At 42.8% G+C, this 21,625-nt stretch overlaps 1 protein-coding gene across 3 annotated transcripts in view; it reads right to left on the bottom strand.

Moving 5' to 3' along the window:
* The window catches only part of ETV6 (ETS variant transcription factor 6), a 143,429-nt gene that overhangs the window by 106,787 nt on the left and 15,017 nt on the right, over window positions 1-21,625 (bottom strand). The window contains exon 2 of one of the 3 annotated variants that reach the window (XM_075760713.1): window positions 9,792-9,981. The exons of the other annotated variants lie outside the window; for them this stretch is intronic. The gene's annotated coding sequence lies outside the window, so the exon portion shown is untranslated. The remainder of the gene's footprint in view (window positions 1-9,791; window positions 9,982-21,625) is intronic. 3 annotated transcript variants of the gene reach the window in all.

The raw sequence follows: 21,625 nt of genomic DNA, 5'->3' as shown, positions 1-21,625 counted from the left end.
TGCACCAAAAATAGTCCTTTCAATTACTACATACGGTGGGTTTTTTTAAAGGTTGAGGTTTGTTGGGGTTTTTTTCAGAATAACTTATCTCAAGCCTAGCAGCGCACTGTGCTGCTAAACTTTCCAAGTGGAACATTTGGTCTTTGATTCAAAAGAAATTTCTGTTTCAATATTAATTTTGCTATCCACATTCAAAATCCTGAAGCAAAATGAAAAATAACATGCAAGTTTAGCTTTCCATTCAGAGTGCTCTTGTCTTGCTTTAATGTCAGAATTTCCCCACAGAATGAAAATGCTATGGACATGAGAAAAAAAAAAAACAAAACAGAAAAAAATAAAATCAATCGACTGTACCAAACCAGTCATCCTACCCACACAGCCCCAGGTGCCCACTGTTTACTCAGGTGTCCCTATCTTCTCCGATGGCACAGAAAGCACGGCCTTCCCCTCCGACACTTGCGTATCGCTCTGCTCTCTCACCCGTGAGGCCACCTAGCACACACGGAGCCTGCCACTCAGATGGCCCCAGTTTAACTGACACAGTAAATATTCATTTTCACTGAGCTGTATAATAAAGGATGAGATAAAACCTTGAGCAAATAAATGGGCAAAGTTCAAGCTTACAGCTGCTCCTCATGGGCCACTTTGAACGGACACACCTGCTGCTTTGGCAACTGGTTTTGCTCCCAAAGGCTTGGGCTTTGCAGGGCTGCCTCAGCAGGGCTGGGTGATGAGCTTATACAGGATCTGCCTGTCAGCCAGAAGGATCCCAAAGCGATTTACAAACAATTTATGAGGGATTTACAAGCTCACTGCACAACAAGTGAATGGGCACCACTGCTTACACACCTGCAAGCAAAAAAAAAAAATCATTCACCAGGTCCCAGTTACACCAGAAAGTCAGCTGTTTGGGGGCCCTTAAAATCACCTTAAATGAGAACAGCCAGCCCTCCCAACACTACAAGCCCTATAGAAACACCATCCCCTATAGCTGTAAGCTGTCTGAGCTGCCCCAGCTCCCTCCATGCCCACCATGGAGGGGTTCAATAGGAATATCTACATTCATAACCACATAGCAGTGTAAGAAGGAGCCCTCGTAACAGCCTGTATGCTTATAACTTGTGTGGATCAGACTTCACAGGCAGAATGCAGCCATCCTACACAGACTCCTCCTCTACAGCATACATCCTCAAGCTGCTTTCAGGCTTAGACATACAGACATCCCACTGATGGCAAGCGTGGTTCTTCACACCAGTAGAATCCAATCTGAATTGGACAGAACCGTGCACGCTGTATGCACGATGGGACGATATCCACACAACAACCTGCATTCATCATGCAACCAGCAACCACAACCTGCCTGCTAATCTAGTGCTAAAATTACATAACTTTGTGAGCTGTGACAGAAAACTGTATTTATTTACCCCAAAAAGCTTCTCCTCTTCCTATCCCCATCCAGACTGGAATCCTAGCAATAAAAACACAATGATCCAGATTGGAAATGCTAAAGCTACTAACACATTTAAAAGCAGAGTAGCCTGGCTTGTACAGAAACCTAAAACTTTTTGTTGGATTAGCTGAAGTAGGTGGAAGAGTGGACAGGCTCTCAGGCAAAGCTCTGCTATCTTTCAGCACATGTGCACAGATACACTTTTGTTATATACGCATATCATTACATATCGCCATTGCAACTTTAACCTTAATGTCAAAATTTACAGTAATAATCAGGAACCTGTGCTGGAACTCATCCCAACCTGCAAGGGTGTAGAAGTAAATGCAAGGTGCTAATCTTTGATGTTGCATGAACTGATCTTAAAAAAAAAAAACAAACCTGTGAGCTAGCATGCACATTCCTACTGACACAGGGAACTACAGGTTTTGCTGAACATTGGCAATTGCAAAAGTGGGAAATGGAGATACTGGTATCTTTAGTAAGCAGAACTACCCGCTCCTGTTACTTGCAATAGCTAGCTGGTGACATAGCCTGTGACACATTGCAGCATGACAATACCCCTTGCCATTGCTAAGCCTGTAATTACAGAACAGCTGAAAAAAAAAATGCATCAACCCTGTTTGGAGATGCATGTAGCACCTTTGGCACAACAAAAATGATTATTAGATGTACACAGGGCTCCTAGTTTGAGGAGAGAATGAGGAAGCCTGTTACTAAGAGACAGGTGAGAATTTGGGGCACAAATTCTCTAGCGCATGGGAGAAAAGAAAAATGGGAAACATTGACAGCCTCAGATATAGCAGAGAACACGGAAAAGAATCTGATCTCTCTGATGAGGATGGAGAGGAAACAAGACACCCATGAGAGCGAGTGGGAAGAAACACCACGAGCTCCCTGGTCTGTAGGAGCAGCAAAGGCTCTTACCTTCAAGATTTAACTATAAAAGCTATGAAAGTCAGAAAAAGCATAGGCATCTTTTTTATTAAAGATGGTGAGGTTTTTTCCCCCCATCTATGGAAAAACAAAGTTCTAAGGGCACTAGATGTGCTGACTTCAGACACAACAACTGCAAATCCAAATACCTCAGCAAGTCCTAGAAAACAGAGTCAAAGTATGCGTGTGTGTTCACTATTCAGAATACCCATAGGTGCCTAATTAATACAAAGAAGGCAGTCTTTTTTTTTCTAAAAGAAAACCATTTTATTCCACCCTCACACCCTAGCAAAATTAGTCCTTCCGAGTAAACCAAAACTGGGAGAATTCTTTTGGTCAGTGTGGATCTATTAACACCAGCTGAAACATTACTTATGTTTCAGACAAAGCCTCCTCCATTCTTTATAAAGACACAATGCTAATCTTGCAATAAAACTCATTGCTATGCTAGAGTCATCTAGAGGGTTTTTTTGTCCTGTATTAATTCAAACTAACCTACCTCAGTATGCAAGAAAACAGACACTACACAGATCCTGCACCAAACATACAACATGCCATCAGTCTCAAAAACGGTGTTGTCAGCTGAGGAAAGTCACCCGAAGCATCCTGAAGCAAAAGTTGGCTAGTAAATTTACAGCTGTGTTAGTTAATGGGAGTCAATTGTAATCTCTTCATTTCAATTTATACTGGACCACAAATTCCTGTTGTGTCAAAGCTCAGGGTTTAGTAAACAATTGCAGGGATTTAATTGCCATTCCTTACCACCCTGCCACCAGGAGTTACAATTCCGAAGCAGACTAGGCAGAAGTAAATGCATGAGTGCTCTTTATCTGCTCCAGAGCCAAGTCCAGGGGCTTACCTGAAGCTGGTGGGGGCTCAAACCCAAGCAAAAGTGACCCTCAGGTTAAACAGAGGCATTTGATTAGCTACACACAGTGGCTGCATCAGCAGCTGCGGAGTTAATGTAACTAGGATTGCTCACTCTCTACTATTTTTGTAACTTGAGTTTTGTCGACAAGGAGTTTGAACCACTTAAGCTCCAGGAGAAAGCAACACTCTAGTGGAGGTAAGGATGTGCATATAAACAGGAGAGAGAGTAGTGGGGAAACTAGAGTTACAATGTATACTGCCAGAGCAGTAAGGACAATCTTTAGTGGTCAATCTTTCAAGATGTTCGGGGTTTCTTCTACTAAAGGATGATATTTAAGGCATGCAATCTACAACACTATTCAAAAACAACAACAAAACCCCACACCACACCCCTCAACTCAAAAAAATCTAGCACAAGTGATACAATTGGTGTTTTCACAAATTACATATTCATTTAAAATATCTACCTCCCCCTTCTTCATATCCACAGAATATTCCTAAACTCCTGGCAGACAATTTGTACAGAGATGAGGGTAACCCTAGGTGCAAGGACACAGATTTACACAGACAATTTGTATCATTAAAGAACATTAGCAGCCACATGGCTATTTCCTATCTATCTTTTTTTTGTACCTTTTTCTATCAATTTCAGAGACCATTGTTTCAGAGAGCGGGGGGAGGGGAGGAAGCTTTGTTCACTTACACATACTGACACCAAATCTAGGCCAAGAGTAGGTAAGTCATCAGCACCCAGAGCTCCGGGCCTACTTTCTAAATGTATACATAAGGCTGTAGTTGTCCATGCTAAATATTATTTGCCACACTGGTGTAGACAGCAAAAGCCTGAATAAGCTTTGATGCCTGAGCAGCAGGGCCTGACTGAGCTTTGAGAGCAAAAGGGGTAAGGCTATAGGGATCCCCTCTGCTCTTGCACTGCACTTGAGGTTATGATTCTCTGCTGCACCTACACAAACTTTGGCCAAAATGCCATCTCAGTCTTCAGAAAACTTCAGGTCTATATAAAAAAAATTCATATCTCATTATTCCATGTGATATATGAGCACTTTAAGGATGATTGTACAAACAGTAGATGTTATACACTGTTATACACAGATGTTATATGAATATTATATTCAGCTAGAATTTAGAAGTAAAAATCTTTATTCACAGACCTCTGAAGCCAATGGAAGGAGGGGCAGGAAACATTACAGGGGAGGAAAAAAAAAAAGAAATTATTTCTTCAGTTAAATTTTACTTACACTGATGCAACAGATCTCCTCCACCATTGTAAACCCCTGAAGCCTACCTGAACTTTAGCCTCATTTTCTTCAAGTTTCATGCAGAAAACAGGCTTCCAGACAACTTGGACATGGTTTCATCCCTTTAAAAGTACTTGAACCATAGATTAAACAAACTTTGACTCTTCTTAATCTCCTTACCACGGGCATAGCTGTTCACACTTCCTTTCACAGCCTGCCGCTACTGAAGTGTGCCTAATGCCACCCATGGTAAGTTAAGATTTCAGGTGAGGAATTAGCAGCAGGGGCAGACAGATTCTCAAGACGCAAAAGACACTGCTCTCCTGGTGACATCATTTGTAATGAAAAGCCATGGGAGAAATCTCCTGCCTCTCTCAACTATGTCAAAGCAGAATTTTGTCAAGTAAAAGTCTTGTCCAAAGTTTCTCATCGGTGGCTCTATGGAGGAAATATTACAACATATCTGCTTTTAAACCAGTGTCAGCTGCTTCTGTCAAACCGCAAACATCTGATCATGGAGCCCTTAATAAACGTTCAGTGCCAGGCAACTTTGGAAGGCAACTAAACCGTGGCACAAGAGAACACCTCCAGCACTGAAGGAAAAGCCTGTTGTTACATGATAGGTCACCTCCCCTTGGACAGAGCTGAGAGAGAGAACAAGCCTGTCTCTCACTACGGCCATTCCACTAACGCCCATGCTCATTGCTTAATCCTATCTCAAGTCCTGTGCCGCGTCCTTCCTAGCAAAACATGAAATCAGCAGGAAACAGAGACGGTTTACGGACTACACGCTGCTGCCGAGTGCAAGCCTGCTCATTCTCAACAACAGTTAAATTTAGTACAAAAGAGAGGGCCTGAAAGAAGGGACGCTCTGCACCACCAGGCTCACAAGCCCGTTCGCTTTAGCTCTTTTCCTCCCTTCCTTCCCCTGCCCTTTTGGAAAGCACAGTCACTTCCTCACTAGCTAGCAGGGAGACAAAAACTGAGCTGAGCAGATGTTTCAAGGCTTGTGATAGAGGGTGATGAACATTAACATACAGAATACATGCATAATAGCTGGAGAGGCAGAGGAGCCTGGGTTTAAAGGGAAGACCTCCCCACCCTGAGCAGTAACTCTGCCCAATCAAGCTAGCAGGCAGGTGGCAGCAGGTCAGGCTAAGCAATGCTGGCATCACAAAATGCATCGTGGCAATGAACTACATGCTGATTAAAGCTGCTGGGGGATAATTTCAATTACCTGAACCTGAAACCCAACCTACAGGCAGACAGGAATGGCAGCTCAGCTGTAGAGCAAAAAATGAGCCATGTGCCAGCAGTAAGTAAGTTTGTACACAGTTTAGGCTGTGAGGGAGAGGAGTATCTTCATCCCCACCTACCCATAGAACAAAGGGACTCTGCCACAAGGCAAAGCCTGTACTAGAAATGCTGAGACACAGCACTGCTGCCCAAACAAGGCCCAGGGTAGGACAAGGCCAGGCACATGGAAGCACCCCGCGTGCCCGGCCAATGGAAGGACAACTGGCACCTGTGCTTGTTACATTGGCTTCAGCCTGCACGCTTTCCTTTCCTCTATGGCTGTGAGAAAGTGAGGGCTCTCAGCAAAATATCCCTTTTGTATCAATTAGGTTTTACCAGTCCTGGGCAGATTTCAGGCACACACATACAGCCAGTCACAATGCATCACATCAGCAGCATTGCCTTCTCCTCCATGTGGTGCCTTTCAAAGGAGACCCACATCTTACACCCACCTTATTAGCACACTAACAAGCGAAACTTATTTCCAAATTCACCTCTCTGGCCAGCAGAGCCAAGGAAAGCGGCCCAGCTCCCTCTCACCATCACCCCTGTATGACCATGCCACTTGTAGGGACATCAAAGCATGGCAGGTGTATTTGGGAAGAGGGGGTATGCTCCCAGCCTGCAGTAGGGACAGTCACCACTCCAAGGTGCCGCAGCCCAAGGAGCCACACAGTGAAGGGGCCACTGCTTCTGAAGGAAGTACAAAGAGATGGAGGCTCCACAGACAGCGAGGTCTGGGCTGGGTTTTGCTTAGACAAGCCTGACCCAAGAAGGCAGGCTGCTGCCCAGCACACCTCATCTAGGCAGCCTCACTGAACCACTTTAAGCTTTGGCTGCAGTGTAGATCAAGATGCATCTGGGATGGCTCCGCAGCACTGGAGCATGCGAATCAAGTCCCCCTCCTCCTGTACCCTCTCCAGAACAAGCCCTTTTCCACCAACAAATAAAGTAACTCCCACTGCCAAAAATTCCTACCATCTGCTTTCCATATTTCCCTATAATGGAAAAATAGATTCTCTGCTATTTTTAAAACAGAATTAGTTTGCAGTCTTAGCTTCTTTGCTTTTTAATCAACATCTTTACCTCAGTATGTAGATGCCACTAACAAAATAGGCTTTAGATACAGGAAAAATCTGGCTCAGGAAACCACAACAGACCCCAGGACCAGTGGGAGGTAAATCCCATCAAAACGGCAATCTCAACTTCCCAATTTCACCACTTAAAGAAACTGACAACTTTCTAACTAAAAATAAGAAAATAAATCTGCTATCTAGAATACATTAGTGGAAAAAACCCAGAAACCCAAACAGTTAATTTTGATAGAACTGGATTAGGAATCAACTACAGAGGCAACCCAGTTAAGAGCCTTTTGTAGGCAGGTGGGTTGGAGGTGGAAGGGACAAATAATATGGTGATAAGTACTTGAGACAGCACCTCTTCAGTCTGGATTAACTGCAGCCAGAACATCACGTCTGACCAGGTCTTCAACCCAATTTCTCCTAGTCCAATTCAGTGACATGCTGATAAGCTTCCGTATCTATTTCAACTGATGAGAGCTGGGACACTCAACAGTTTTTAGGACAGACATTCACAGCAGAGATCTCAAGATGGGAAGTAATACAGAGAAGTGGCTGATTTTGTGTTTGTGGTTAACAAAACAAGTCCTTGTATTTATGGAAAAATGTATTTCTTCTGAAAATGGATATAAAAACTTTTTTCTCATTACAAAGGAAAAATCATTTCTTCTGACATTTTTCATGGGAAATGCCACTTAATACCAATTCTCTTTCTATGTAATAAACATGCTACACAGATGTAAGAACATGCACCACATCCAAAGTATTTGGTTAATTAAAAAAAAAAAGGGTAAAGAAGCACTAACTCATCTCCTCCTGCAAATTCCATATTTGTGCATGAATTTATGCACTACAAAGAAAGGGACTGAATAAGTCTCTCTTTAACCCCTTTTTTAAACTCCTGCTTTATTTCTGAAGTGGATGCTTTAAAGTTAACACATCATCATGTGGGTGAATTTCTAAAAACTCTCATGAAATGTCTGGAATTAATATTGTGTATGTGCGTATGTGTAGTGTATTAGCCAGTACTCAAACTAATAGAAAAGTCAGGGTGTTAAAGGGACAGCTAAATAGACAAGAGTAATGTAGCAGCTTTGAAAATGAGGCTACGATGCCTGAGCCTACACATCTTGTCGGATCCATGGGTTCAGACACCAAACGTGGAAACTGTAAAATCTCAGCCTTGGAGTCTCCTCCAAGTCCATTCATAGGATCCATACACACATTGCAAAAAGAGTTAATTTACTGAGTGTTTTGCTTCATCTGTACTAGTGTAAAAAGGCAATGACAGATAAAGCTTTTCCTCCAGATTGCTTATCAACATCTCCATAAATAGGGCTCCCATTAAAATGTAAGAGTGAGTAGCTTTGCTCAGGGATCTCAAAGATAGCATACTTCCAGTGTTTTGAACTGCCTGGGTCATATCGCACATTCCCGTGCACTTATCCCTAAACAAAGGGCAACACTTGTGCTCTGTTACTAGTGTAGGGCCACAATCCTGCCATCAGATCTGCATAGGTGGGTATTGGCACATACAGAGAGTCCCACTGAAGTCAGAGGCACAGAGGTCCACCTACACAGATCTGATTCCGGGATCGAGAGTTTGGCTGGAGTCCATAGTAAGGGCTTGTCTACACTTGGGTTTTGGGGGTTTAGGTGTTTTGTTTTATAAACTAGGATAACTACAACTCGGCAAAAATTCACAGCAGACAGGCTGCGCTGATGTAAAAAGAGATTCACATTACTGCCCTTCACCTCTGTTTAAACACCTTGCCTACAGAAAGCAACCAAGTAGCACGGCTATTGCAGATGAAGCCATTGCCTGATTTTTATTCCAGAGTAGCTGCCCATATGGAGAAAATGCAGGAATCAAAGTATTTTTGTTCCAGAATAATTATGCTGCTAGTAACGTGGGCAATCTATTCCATGGTAACCACATTACAGCAGGATAGCCATTCTAGAAGCCCCATACACACACCCAGTAGACTAGGCCATAAGGAATATGGGATAGATCCAAATGCCAGCTAAAAACCAGTGGGAGTCTTCCCAATGACTTCAGTGGGCTTTGGCTGAGGCACTGTATAAAGGAAATTGCTTAATTCCTGTGTATTTTTAAAAAGGATTCTAACAAAAAAAAAAAAAAAAAAAAAAAAAAAATCACATAAAACTGAGCAGCAAGCCTGCAGGCATTCAGACACATGAGTAATCCCACCAAACCCAGTGGGACCCACGTGCATTTATAGAACTGTGTCCTTGGTGTGTGAAGACTACATCGATACATCAAGAGCAGACAGAGCAAATTATTAACCCTTAACTTTCTCACTGAAAAGCAGTCAAAGAGGAAGTCTCAAGGTATGTTCAACCATGACATACACCTTGCATTAATTTACCATCCTCTTTTTTAACTTGAGCAATACGAAATTAGTAGTGTGAATTAAGGACATCAAGGTGACAAGCACTGCAATCAATTCCTTGCAAAAAAATTCATACGATGTTTCATCTTTCCTGAGGGATTTATTTTGTGGTTGTTTAAGTTTAAGCATCAGTGATTTTTTTTTTTTTTTCCAAGGATAAAATCTTTCCAACTGAAAATTCTAACCAGATGGGGATTTCAGACTTCCAAATTTGGGAATGTTCATATCAAGAGCTGTTGTTTTAGTCTTTTAGCCATGATCATCACTGTAAGCATAGAAGTTTTCAATTATTTCACCCTCAAATCATCAAGATGCTCAACCTGTATTTGGCCAAAACTAAGGCAGTTCCAGAAAATCTCCGTAGATGGTTACAGGACCCAGGCCTAGATCACAAAACTTTAGATCACAGAAGTTTTGCACAATTCTGCTAACTTGGTTATAAGAGTTTAGCAAAATTTTTGATGCAAATCTCATGTATGGCAATTACCTGGGTGAGCTAAGGACAAGTTTCAAAATTGGTATATGTGCCTCCCCTCAATTTGCATGACAAATTGCAAGTTTCTAAGAGGAGGAGTATGTTCCTTTCTCTTTCTTCAGCTGGGCTCTGTTAGTTGCTAATCCTGACCTTCTGAGATGTTGCAGAGATGAGCAATCCCTTTCTGAACCATCAGTTCCATCTACCAAAACAAAAGAGAAAAATGAGACAATATGCCTTTGGATTATGGCTCTAGCTTTCTACTAACCATTTAATAAATTTAATTTAACCTTTTAATAAATAAATTAACAATTCACGATGTAGATGTTACTTAAATAATTCTTAACCTTTCTGGCTATGGAATTAGATATTAACCCAATGCTTCCCAATTTGGTAGTAACTTTATGGCAGTGACCAAGTTCTCTTCTCCTGCCATGTATCAGTCTTATCTTTCCCCTTTCACTCATCTTTAGACATCAGTTCACTCCCTTTAATCCTTCATAGAATTTGCTTTTCCTCTAAATTATCTACAAGTTTCAGACATCACAGACAACATCAGTCCATCATTGCTAGTAGCTCATGCTTACATACTGTGGAACAAGATGTTTCAGGATTGCTGTATGCTGTACAGACAGCAGCACAGTTAGTTAAAGCCTCCCAGCACTACAGGGCAATAAAGCAGCATATTTTTTTTTATTTTATTTTTTTTAAATGCAGGGGATACTGAGGCATAGACAAGGAGCGCACAGGGAGCTCAAAGAATCACCCGTAACAAAATCCAGCTGTCTGCAGGATTGGACAAAAAATCCATTTCAGATTAACTCTTTAGAGAGGATACAGTAGTCTCTAATTTTAGAAAATAACATTACTTAAAAGTAAATTTACCAGGCAACAGCATGGATTGCACATAACATTATGATATATATATTATTGTTACATGCTACATTAAGTGCAATATATAACATACACAACATACATTTTGATCCCAAATTTATGAGCTGGAATTTATGTCAGTGGCAATTAGTAATGGAAACTCCCATTGGTTCTAATCGGAACGGATTAAAAGCTGATGCTAAGATTGTAACACTCACAAAAATCCTGAATCTATAGATGGAAAGAAACAAAAGTACAGAAATTCCTGAGATAGGATCCTGAAACTCGTTCTCTCATAAACAATCTCACTGAGAAAATCCAACCCAGGTGAAAGTTCTGAATCATATCCTTCTGAAATCAGTGGCAAAGACCCCAAGATGCCCAGAGGGATATACTGAACTGAGGTTGGCCTACACAGGAAAAAAAATGAACAGCGTCTCACATGATATATGCGAAGAACTCAAGCAGCAAATGGAGTTGTAACACTTTCTAAGCGCTGTAATCCCACCACCCTGCAAACAGCTCATGAGTTGAGATCCTGGAAAAGGTAATTTTCTTGGCAACAATAAATTGCTGCTCTTACAAAAGCTAGGTTGTCTGTCAAACCTTGGGGTTCATTAAAGCAGCTTCCCATGCTGACCTAAGTCTGCCTCTTAGCATAATCATGAAACATTTTATGCCAGGACCACTGTGAAGACTGCAGCTCTCTTTGAAGACAGGCAAGCGGATGTATTAGAACAGTCATCACTCGTTTGGTTTGGGGTTTGTTGTTATTTTAGGTTGTTATTTTTTTAAACACAGGCACTACATCATTTAAATGCTCAAGGCATGACTAACAGGGGTCACTGCAGTGTCGTATGAAAGTGTTTGCTTGGTGACCCTGTGCTGCCTCTGTGGGACTGTTCGGAGCCCACCTGGAGGTTTCTTTTCAAGTCAACTCCATTCAAGATCCAACTGTCATGACAAGTTTGTTTGCCTCCATCTCCTGCGACCCAACTGGTAACACTTCCTCACTGTCAAGATGACTCTCTGCTCCATCTCCTGCATCCTTAATGATAAGACAGGTTGTACAGGCAGATGTTGACATCCTTTACACCAGCAAATACAGCTTTCTTCTGGCTGACAGCTTGGGTGATGCTAATGGGTTGGCCTAAGTGGAAACAGCCCTGCAGTTCGGGTTCAGTGAGCAGTAGTGTTCATGATGCTCTGAAAAGAAGGAACGGTAAGGGAGATATCACCATGCTTATCATTAAGCGTGTGCTTAAATGTGTTGTTGAACAAATGCCCAAAGCACCAGGCTAGAACAAAACAGGTTGCTATTCCTATCTTAGGATGGCAGATGCCAAATAAGCTGTTCCCTTTTCACCACTGCTCCTCTCTGCCTCAGTTTCCTCATTCAAAAAACAGAGACAGTTACACTGATTTGCTTTGTAAAGCCTTGGAAGCAGTACCTGAAACATGAAACAAAAGCTGGGCCTTGCTCCACAAGGACCACCTAAGGCCCAGTGGATTGCTTCCCTTAGAGCCTGACCAGAAGTCGAGGTATTTTCCAATCAATCTGGAGGAAAAATCAGCTGATGGACCTCTGTCTATTCAGCTGTTACTTGGGTATTTAAGGGGTAAGGAAAGGTTGCCCCTCTCTGACTGCACCATATGCAAAGACAGTTTTGTTATGGCATTACACAGGAACATGTGCTCCATCACAAAGGAGCAGGAGCTCACTCAAGCAGACAACAGAGTATTGCTGGGCCATCCAGGAGATAAGGATGCAAAGGGGCAAGAAGGCTTAGCCTTGGGAAAGGGTAATACAGAAAAAACCCAGAGTTTGACCCATTAGTATTTTAACACCTTTTGAGGAACAACCATGAGCTGTAAGCTGCAGATGAGAAAAGGGCAGGAAAACTCTTTGAGAAGGCAACTCAGAAGCAGAGCAAGGTAAATGAAGCCTTGCAAGTTAGGGCACTGGTTGCTACAATGACTGGAAGCAAGTCCCACTGTTCACATCAATCCATTACATGCCCAATACCCAGCACTACAGGCTTTAAGGCACAGAGTTTAAACCTTCTCAGGAAGTACCTTATATGAGCTGAGGGAAGAATCCAAGCACCAATGCACCAGTACCTGGCATGAACCTTACACATTATAGATCTGCAATAAGAGAACATCCGGCTATCTTGCCTCTCCTCCCAGGGGCAGAGTATGTCACAAGATGTGATCTGAGTTGTCCCCCTCACCTCCTCTGTAATTTTTAGAAGGGCTGCATGTACACTACAGATGCGTGCAGACTTGCTGATGCCCATCACCTCTGAGTAGCCTAACCATGCTACCAGACATGCCCACTGTGCACCCAGCCATACTGGTAAAACTGCACTTGTGCTGGAAGAATTTGTTTCGCTGGTGGACAGCAGTGATTTTTACAGTGCTAGCACTTTGCTACGCAGCCACATTTATTCTCAGACTGCTCTGTCGATATGCTCTGTCTGCTATTCTTGTCCATGTAAAGCACTAATATAGCTTCAAAAAGATCTCTCTTCCTTTCTCTGGCCTGTACTCCCACACTTTCAGGAAGCTGTCTGAGCCTCTCATTTTCTAATCCGCTATTCCTATACACACACACGGAGTCCTCAGCAACTCTGCTTCAAACCACAGGTGGCCAAAAATCCACCACAACCGCAGGACTGTGGAGTCAGGAGGGGTACACAAAAACACACAGCAGCACTATTTGAGATGTAAGTGGTGAGCGAGCCCCAGTTCCAAGAAGCGCAGAGCGAGGTGCATTTGTACTCACCGCAAAGTGGCTACAAGTGCAAGCAAAATTCCTCAGGGGTCCCCCTGGGAAAGAAAACTCTTCCAGCAATCTATCCCCCTGCCCTTTCTCAAGGCATTTAAGAACCAGCAGTTCTTCACAGGGACACCCCACAGGCAAGGGCAGATGCTCAAAGGGAGCTCCCTCCCCCAGCACTTCAACCACCTTTTCGTAAATCTGAGTGAAGCTCAAATTGGCACCTAACTTCCAAAGGAAACCTCATCTCACGAGTAAAACACGTAGGAACAATCTTTGGGAGTAAGGGGAGAGGAAAGAAAGAAGTGACCTGCGAATGGTTGGAGATTATTATTTACAGGCATGAAAACATCTTCCCACACACATACACACACCTTTTCTTTCTGCTGTACTGGTCCCAAGTAAAAATTGCACAATAACACTGCTTGAGCTGATCTAATTCAAGGACGGATTCAACAGAAATTACTCTCAGAAACTTAAGTAAACCCATCAGGGGCAGCTCCAAAGTCCTCTGTCCAGCTGCTCAAATAACCTAAGAGGGATGCAGATTCTGTACGAACAGCTGCTGCAGCTGGGAAAGTGCCTGTTCTCAAATAAGGTGGCAAACATGGACCACTTCACCCTAGAAGAGGAAAAGGAAGGGAGTAATCCCTGGGAGCCGACTGTCAGGCCAGAGCCACTGTACCTGAACAGAGCTGAGAGTCCACACTACCAGTGATGCAGCAGCGCTGGCAGGACTTATTTCAGAGAAGTAGGGAGGGCAATGCACAGCCATTCAGCAGAACTACTGTGGAAGCTACATTTCTAAATCAAGGATTTCCATTCTTATGTAATTTGTTTTCACCCCTCAAAAAATTAAAAATCTCTTTCAGATATTTAGGAGTTCTCTCTGGTAATTACAATGTTCCAAGAGCTAATGGCCATCTATTCATAGGAAAGTGTTCTAGCTAAGGCTTCTTTCCTTTTTTAAATTAAACAAAATAAAAGCATACAGCATTGGATCTCTTCACTGTCTGATATCATTCAGTCAATGCTGAACAGGTCTAGAGTACTACTAGTCTACCTTTGCACCTAGGTACCTTTGTATAGTGCAAAGTGTTTGGCAAGGGTTGGTAGAAGAAAGAGGAAATCATATCTCTGAGATTAGACAAGAGACAAAACCATGACAGACAAGCATTTTAAATAAATCTGAAAGAGATTTAACAACAAATGGAGATTTCTTCCAATCACAGTACACACAAGGAAATGATCATAAAATAACAGCCAGACAAATGGGAGGCAGGTGGATAGCAGTGAACCAAACAAATGAAGTATCTCCTGTACCAATTTTATACTTGTCAGAGACGTTCTGAATGTTTTACATTTTGCAGGGGGTGGGGGGGGGAATACAAACCCTTCCTCAGTATGTGAGCCCAGTTAATTTTCCAACTTGCAAGCAATGCAGAGGCTTGGGAGGAAAAGATGCCTCCACCTGATGCACTGAGACAGGGGAGAGGAAAGCAATCTTGTACCGCAGCCAGCAAGCATCCCTGCCTCCTTTCTCTCCCATCAATAGTGTACACACATCAAAGAGATGACTCATCCGGGCAAGGTCAGCCTTAAAATCTGTTGAGCCTCAAGTTGCAAAGTCTTGAGCTAGTGCAGGGGACGAAACAGGTAATCAGACAGCAAGTCACCTCTTGCAGCTGCAGAGAAGCAACAGCATCAGTGCTACCCACTGTCCGGGAGCAAGAATGCTGAGTGAGTCGCCTCCCTCCCCAACCACGCTGTCTGTCAGAGACATCGCTCAAGAGATAGAGCATCTGCACAGTTTCAGGCAGTCACCAGTGTTACTTGAGACTGGATGTGGGATATGGACAGGTAGCTGGGTGGGTCAAGAAAAAAAAACTCTGGAGGGCTTGTCATCTGCCTGCCATGCAGGTTTCATGCTTAAGATGTAAAACACTGGTCAAAGAGATGCAATGGACTCTGCTCATGGCTTCTTGCCAGCCCCTCTGTCAAAAAAAAAACCCAAAACCAGTGCTACTTTGTACCATCATTTCCTATTTTTGTTGCTGTTGGTGCCATCATCTGCTAATCAGAAATTATCATTATTAGAAAACACATTGTCAATATTCTGAGAAAAAGTGTTTCAGTAAACTTCTCCAAGATGAGTCAGGAAAAAATATTGAAGAATGGAGTTCTGAAATGCTGAATCATTCTGCTTTGTATGAGAATACCTCAAAATAACAAATAATAGCAATTTAAAAAAAAGAGACAAACTGACCTTCCTGTTAACAAATCCCCAGGAATCTGACCACACTTCTAAGGGTTTGTTGTTTGTTGGGTTTTTTTAAGTCAAAGACATTCTTTTTCCCTCATGTTTGAACTTTCAGAGAATGAATTAAAAGTAGTGATGTTACCTGTGTGACAAAATCTGTCTCTTGACTAGCTTTCATTATGGCCAGTGCCACTGAGTTTTCCTTTATCAGTTATCGCTATAGGCTTCAGCAAAATCCTCTTGAACTTAGTGGAGCACAGAGATCAGGTCCAATAAAACACAATTTTCTTATAATCTCTGGTAAATACTTAGGTCTTGAAGAGCGACTTCTTTCCTCCTTTAGCTGCAAAAGTTTCTTTAGTTTTTCAAGTAACTTTGGAGGAGGGAGGAGAATTTCTCAAGTCTTCACCACAAGGATCATCTAAGCTACTATCAGCCGGAAGGAACCATTTCACTAAAATCTACCCAAATCACTAATGCTGGGGTAATACCAAACTGATAGATCAGGAGTTCTACACTGTGCAGATTTTAATATTAACTTTCATTAAATTTTAAGTTCATTATCCAAGCTTATACTATGGTTCAGGCCTCCTTTTATGCATCAACCAACACAGTGGTATCCTTAGGAGTTCTTCAGATAGAGCTCAAAATAGAAGATTTAAAAAAAAAAAAAACCCACAAAAACAAACTACACAAAGTCATACCCCAGTAGTGTTAAACCACTGGCCCTACTGCCAGTAATCCTGCAATATTAATCATCCCAGCAAGGGGTTAGGGCAAGATCATTATTAATTATTTGTACTACAGAGGCACAAGCAGCTTCCACCGTGATCTGAGTCCATTTTGCTAGGCATTAACACTTTCTGGAGAGGCAATCACATTAAATGACTTCAAGGTCACAGAGAAGGTAGCAGCTTCTGTATCTCCATATAGTACCTTTAACCCAAGCCTATCCTCCCTGTCCAGGATAACCATATGCACCAGGTATATTTTTATAACCATGTTGCAAGGCTAGCATAGAAGATATTAGAAAAATAAAGCAAGACTTATGAGCTGGCCTAGTTTTCTATAGAAAGGATGCCACAAATACCTTTCACACCAAATCCAATGCAAGGTATATATACCAAGTTCTGAGAAAAGCTGTGGTGAGCGTGGCTTGTAAGAGCTAGCATTTATGGACTGAACATATCATTTCTGTGTTTGCATTTTTCGAGGACACAATTTTAATAGATAATTGAAACTCTGAAATGACCTCTAGATTAGGCATGTGGGACAAACTTCCTCCCCTGACCCAGAGAGGCTTCACACTTGGCTGCATGGTTAAACAGGTCCAGACCGTCTGTCAGCGTCTGCGGTACAGAACAGCATAAATGTGCAATGAAAGCAGAGGGTTTGGCATTCAGTGTTCTTAGTCTATCTCAGAAGACTTAACATGTACAAGTGCCTCCTTTTATTAAAGCAGCATTCTCCTACAATTAAACCTAAATGGCACAGCCAAGCTGTGTTCAGAAATGCAAAGCAAGCCATAGTATGGTTGGAAGTCCGCAGACGACAGCAGCGGGGCCCCACACTGATGCCAGAAGGCTCATTCATACCTCCAGGCAACAGCTCTACCCTTCACACTAGAAGAGCAAACCATGTTGCTTCAGACCCTTGGTGTCTGCTGGCATAAGAAAAGGAGACACGGCTTCTCAGCAGAACTACCACCATGTTTTCCTGAACCAGTGACCCCTTTTTCCTGTAGCTACTCTATCTAGCCTAAAGGGACAGTTCTTGTAAAGAAAGTAGGCGTGAATCTTTAAAAGCTTTGGTTCTGATGTCAGGTAACACAGATGTGGCCAAAGCTTCATTCTGAGTTTCATCAACGCTTTCATCACTGCCAGTGAAAAAACGTGCCCTGCCCTCCTCATGTTCCCAGCAGCTTGTTCCCACCTCCACACCATGTTCTGCCTTGTGCTAACACAAACTGTCCATTTTAATCCAGATCTGCTGCCCTATCAAGCGCATGCCCGCCCAAACATTTGTGTCAGCCCATGGGAGGAGGAAGGGGAAGGATGGGACAAGATCTTTCAAGGTGCTACCACCTTATTTTGAATTAAGAGCCTCATCAAACTACTTCTTCAGCAAAATAACAATGGTGCACTTTTGTAGTGCCTTTAAAGAACGGTTAAAAACCTGTGGAGAAGTAACCAGGTTCACATCAGCCCAATGTTGGATATGGGCAAATACTCCTTCACAGAGACATTGGGGGAGGCAGGGAAGGATGGTATGACAGTATCGTAAAGCCACACCATAGAATAATTCAGGAACTAGCAGGCTCAACCTAGGATAAAGACCCAGGACCCCTGCTTAAGTCACAATATGCACTTGCCTCATCATGTCTTGAGCAGGACCCTTCATCCTATCATGCTTAAAGAGCCTCACCTCTTATGACGCCAAATCCAACTGTACTTCAAAAGAAAACAAGTTATAGCATAGCCTGACAATATAGTCCACGACCTCCTATGTGTACTTTACAGCAACAAACAGGGCAGAGTTTAGGGAGAATACCCTTACCCTGTGAAAAGAGAAATGAGGGAGCATACAAGTAAAAGGCAGAACAGCAGGAGGCTAGACGCTAGCTGGCCACGGGAAAAACAAACATCTCGGCACAAATGACTTGTGCCTGGAAAAATGCTTGGCTTTCAGGGCTTCTTAATGAGCCCACAGCCAGAATAATTAACAATGGACAGCAGCGAGACCTGAGATGGAGAAATGGAGGGAAGGAAGTTAACGACCTGGCCACGTGAGCAGCCTGCTACTTTTGCACACTGGGTTCTGTGTGCTGCCTTTTCATTTTAGGCAGATGCTATGCAAGCCAGCAGTAATGGGAAATCAGACAGGCTAAGATTATCCTTTCATCTGACACACTGTTAAGAATTCAAAGTTAAAGTACTTTCCATTAATGGTCTAAATCACTCCAAGTTTACCACTGTACTGCCATACAGATTATCAAACCCTTGCCTTTCTTTCCACTGGAAGGACAAGATCAGATAGAATACTGCTGCTTTCTAAAACCAGGCATATCATTTAGCTCCTACTTCAAGTGACTTGAAGAACAAACGGAGTTTGCTATCTCCAAGGGCTGTGTTTTCCCAGTAGCCTTGTCATCACCACTTTTAAGGACTGTGGCTTCAAACATGTGAAAGGTGAGGTAAAACTTGAGGCACAAACCTGAAGGAAAACACAGCATGGTGACTGTGCATGAATGCACAGGCTATCCATTTGGAAATGTGAGAAAGGAGCAGGCTGAGCACTGGAAAAGGCAGGCATAAGAAAATTTATCCCTGCTTCACCAGCCTAAAACGAGGGCTGAATTCTAGAGCACATTGTTAACTGTTCATTTGTCCACAGACGGCATTCCAGCACCCACTCCTGCAGCACCACAAACCATACAGATACCCAAAGCCTGAGTGGGAAATTCAGGAGTTAAGCAGTTGAGTGCAAACAGCTAGGATATCAGTAAGTAAGAAATTAAAGATGATCTACAAAACCTGGGCAAATAATACAGTCCTTGGTCACAGGATCATGTTACTGCTGTGCTTGCACAGTGGGTTAGGAAAGTGCATGTCCAGACTCTGCATGTGGTACACGGACATACTTTCATTCACTTTTATATGGAATGACAAAATTAACTTCCTTGTGTTTAACACTGAGAAAACAGAATTCCTTCAGCCATCAGCACCTTTTGGGAATTTCTGATTCTGTTTTACCGTGTTGGTAGTGGGTATAATGTCTTCTGACATTCAGGCTCTATAGCCAGCACTTGGGAAGAGCATAGGAAGAGCAGAGGGACCATCCAAGCTGGCGCGGTGGGAAGGACCTCAGGAAACAGTTAAAGGCGAGCAGGTTGTGCAGTACAAATACCACAATTAAGTTCAACCTAAAGACAGGCAAGTATGTACTTCGTGAGAGCAAGCTGCTATAGTATCTGCCTGCTGTGGGACACCACTCTAGATGCGGGGCTTGGTAAAGGACACACAAGCATTTGCAGGTTGGGTTTGTTTTTTTTTTTCCTTTTAGCCAGCTCACCTTTCTAGTTCCAACTGCCCTCTAACTGCACTAGTGCAGGACAAGCATGGTTTGAGAAACAGCTCAACGTGCATTGAAGGAAAACATTTGGTGTACACTGGGTTCCACAAGAAGGTCCTGTCTGCCGGCTTACTCAATTGTTATATGTAGAAAAATTAAGTCCAGGCACTCAGTAAACAACACTTCCTCCTCAATTTTCTCAGCTGTTAGGAACTTGAAAAGAAGAGTCAGGGATTGAAAGGCAAAGAGATTGAACTATCAAATCAAGATAGTCACTCCAAAGCAGGTTTCAGGCATGCTGATGGAACAAATTAATGGAAGTGCTGGAATTATCCCTGTATTGTATAACACATGTTCATCAGCCACACAGTCATGCGGTTACGTGTTTGCGCCATCCAAACAAATGCATCCTCGTCTTGCAAGGAACTGTGTTCACTTGTCTCTTATCAGCTATCAGAAGAGGTGCGGTTGACACAACACGTAGCATTTGAATTATCTAAGAATCTAATTATCTTTTGCACCCCCTGTCAGCCAAATCTTGGGAAAAACCTAGAGAAATAAAACAGGTCAGGGCACTTTATGGCAATAAATGGCATCACAGCCCTAAAGGAGAGTCAAGGACAGGAAAATCCCCAAGAATTTTCCTGAACAAAATTCACTGAGAAGTCCTTCATAACATGAAGTACGTTCGCCTCATGAATTTCAGATGGTCAGGTTGCCTCTGCTGAGGAAGCATCACAAGAAGATCAAGAAACAGAGCAGAAGGTCTGATTCAAATGAGAGGTTTTCTCAACTGTTATTTTTCCACTTGTCAGAGGCATCTGTAAAACAAAGTCCAGCACCAAAGTATGAAAACCCTAAATGAAAATGGAAAAACACAGTAGTTCTGGTCAGTCCAAAGGTCTGTCTAAGCTACTACTACATCTCCAGCAACACCCAGCAGGAAACACTCAGGGTAAGAGCACAAGGAATAAACTCTCCCTTGCACACTGCCCCAGCAACCCATGGGTTAGAGGCTTTCTGAGCCAAGGACTACAGCTGTATTTTTGCAATTAATAGTCCCAAATAGATGCATCTAGTATGAACTGTCTTTTGAAACCATTTGCCTGTTTGGGCCTACAACTCCTGGCAGCAAGTTCGGTAACCTCACTGTATGTTGTGTGAAAACACACTTCCCCCTGTTTAAAACCAACAGATGCTTCCATGTGATCCTCCCCATTCCCATACAATGAGAAATAACCCTCCCCAATTCAGCTTCTCCCTGCCTCTGCCTCTCCTGACCTTCTAAAGCAAATTTTTGTGATTTTCACAGGAGTCTGCAATCAGCCCAGCTGCTTACAGTTGATGCTATAGCAAAGTCCTCCCCCTCACTTCTTAATTCCTTCATTCTCAATCCCACCCTATTTCTCTGGTTCCTGTTTTCTTTTCTCCACTAACCTCCAGTCTCACAGCTTAGAGTAGGTGTATAGAAATACAGATACCAGATCTCTGTTTGGTTTGAACAGCTCCCTATCTACATAGGCATGGAGAGCCACCCCATGTCAAAGCTCACATCTTGGCGGCAATGCCGGAGTATCTTCAAACTTCCGTGTGTCTGGGTGTGAAGGTGGATGGGCTGAGAGCAGCATACTCTGGGAGCTCTGATGGAAATCAAGACAGAAGCTCCAACGCTGAAGTGCAGGACTGCTCACCCAGACTCTTATCACCACCAGCATGTGTCTAGAAAAACCTGCAGGTGACTAGTTTGTTGTAGCTTTCAAGACTATGATAAAAAGTTGTCTCAGAAAAACCACAAGGACAAATTCTTAATTTAAAAAAGTCTATTTTTCAAGTATATGGAATTGTTTTATTTCCAGAAGC

The sequence above is a fragment of the Balearica regulorum genome, chromosome 1 (assembly GCF_011004875.1).
Source record: "Balearica regulorum gibbericeps isolate bBalReg1 chromosome 1, bBalReg1.pri, whole genome shotgun sequence".
In the NCBI taxonomy this organism is placed as follows: domain Eukaryota; kingdom Metazoa; phylum Chordata; class Aves; order Gruiformes; family Gruidae; genus Balearica; species Balearica regulorum.
Note: the sequence above shows the minus strand (reverse complement) of the source record. Positions and strands in the feature narration are given on the sequence as shown.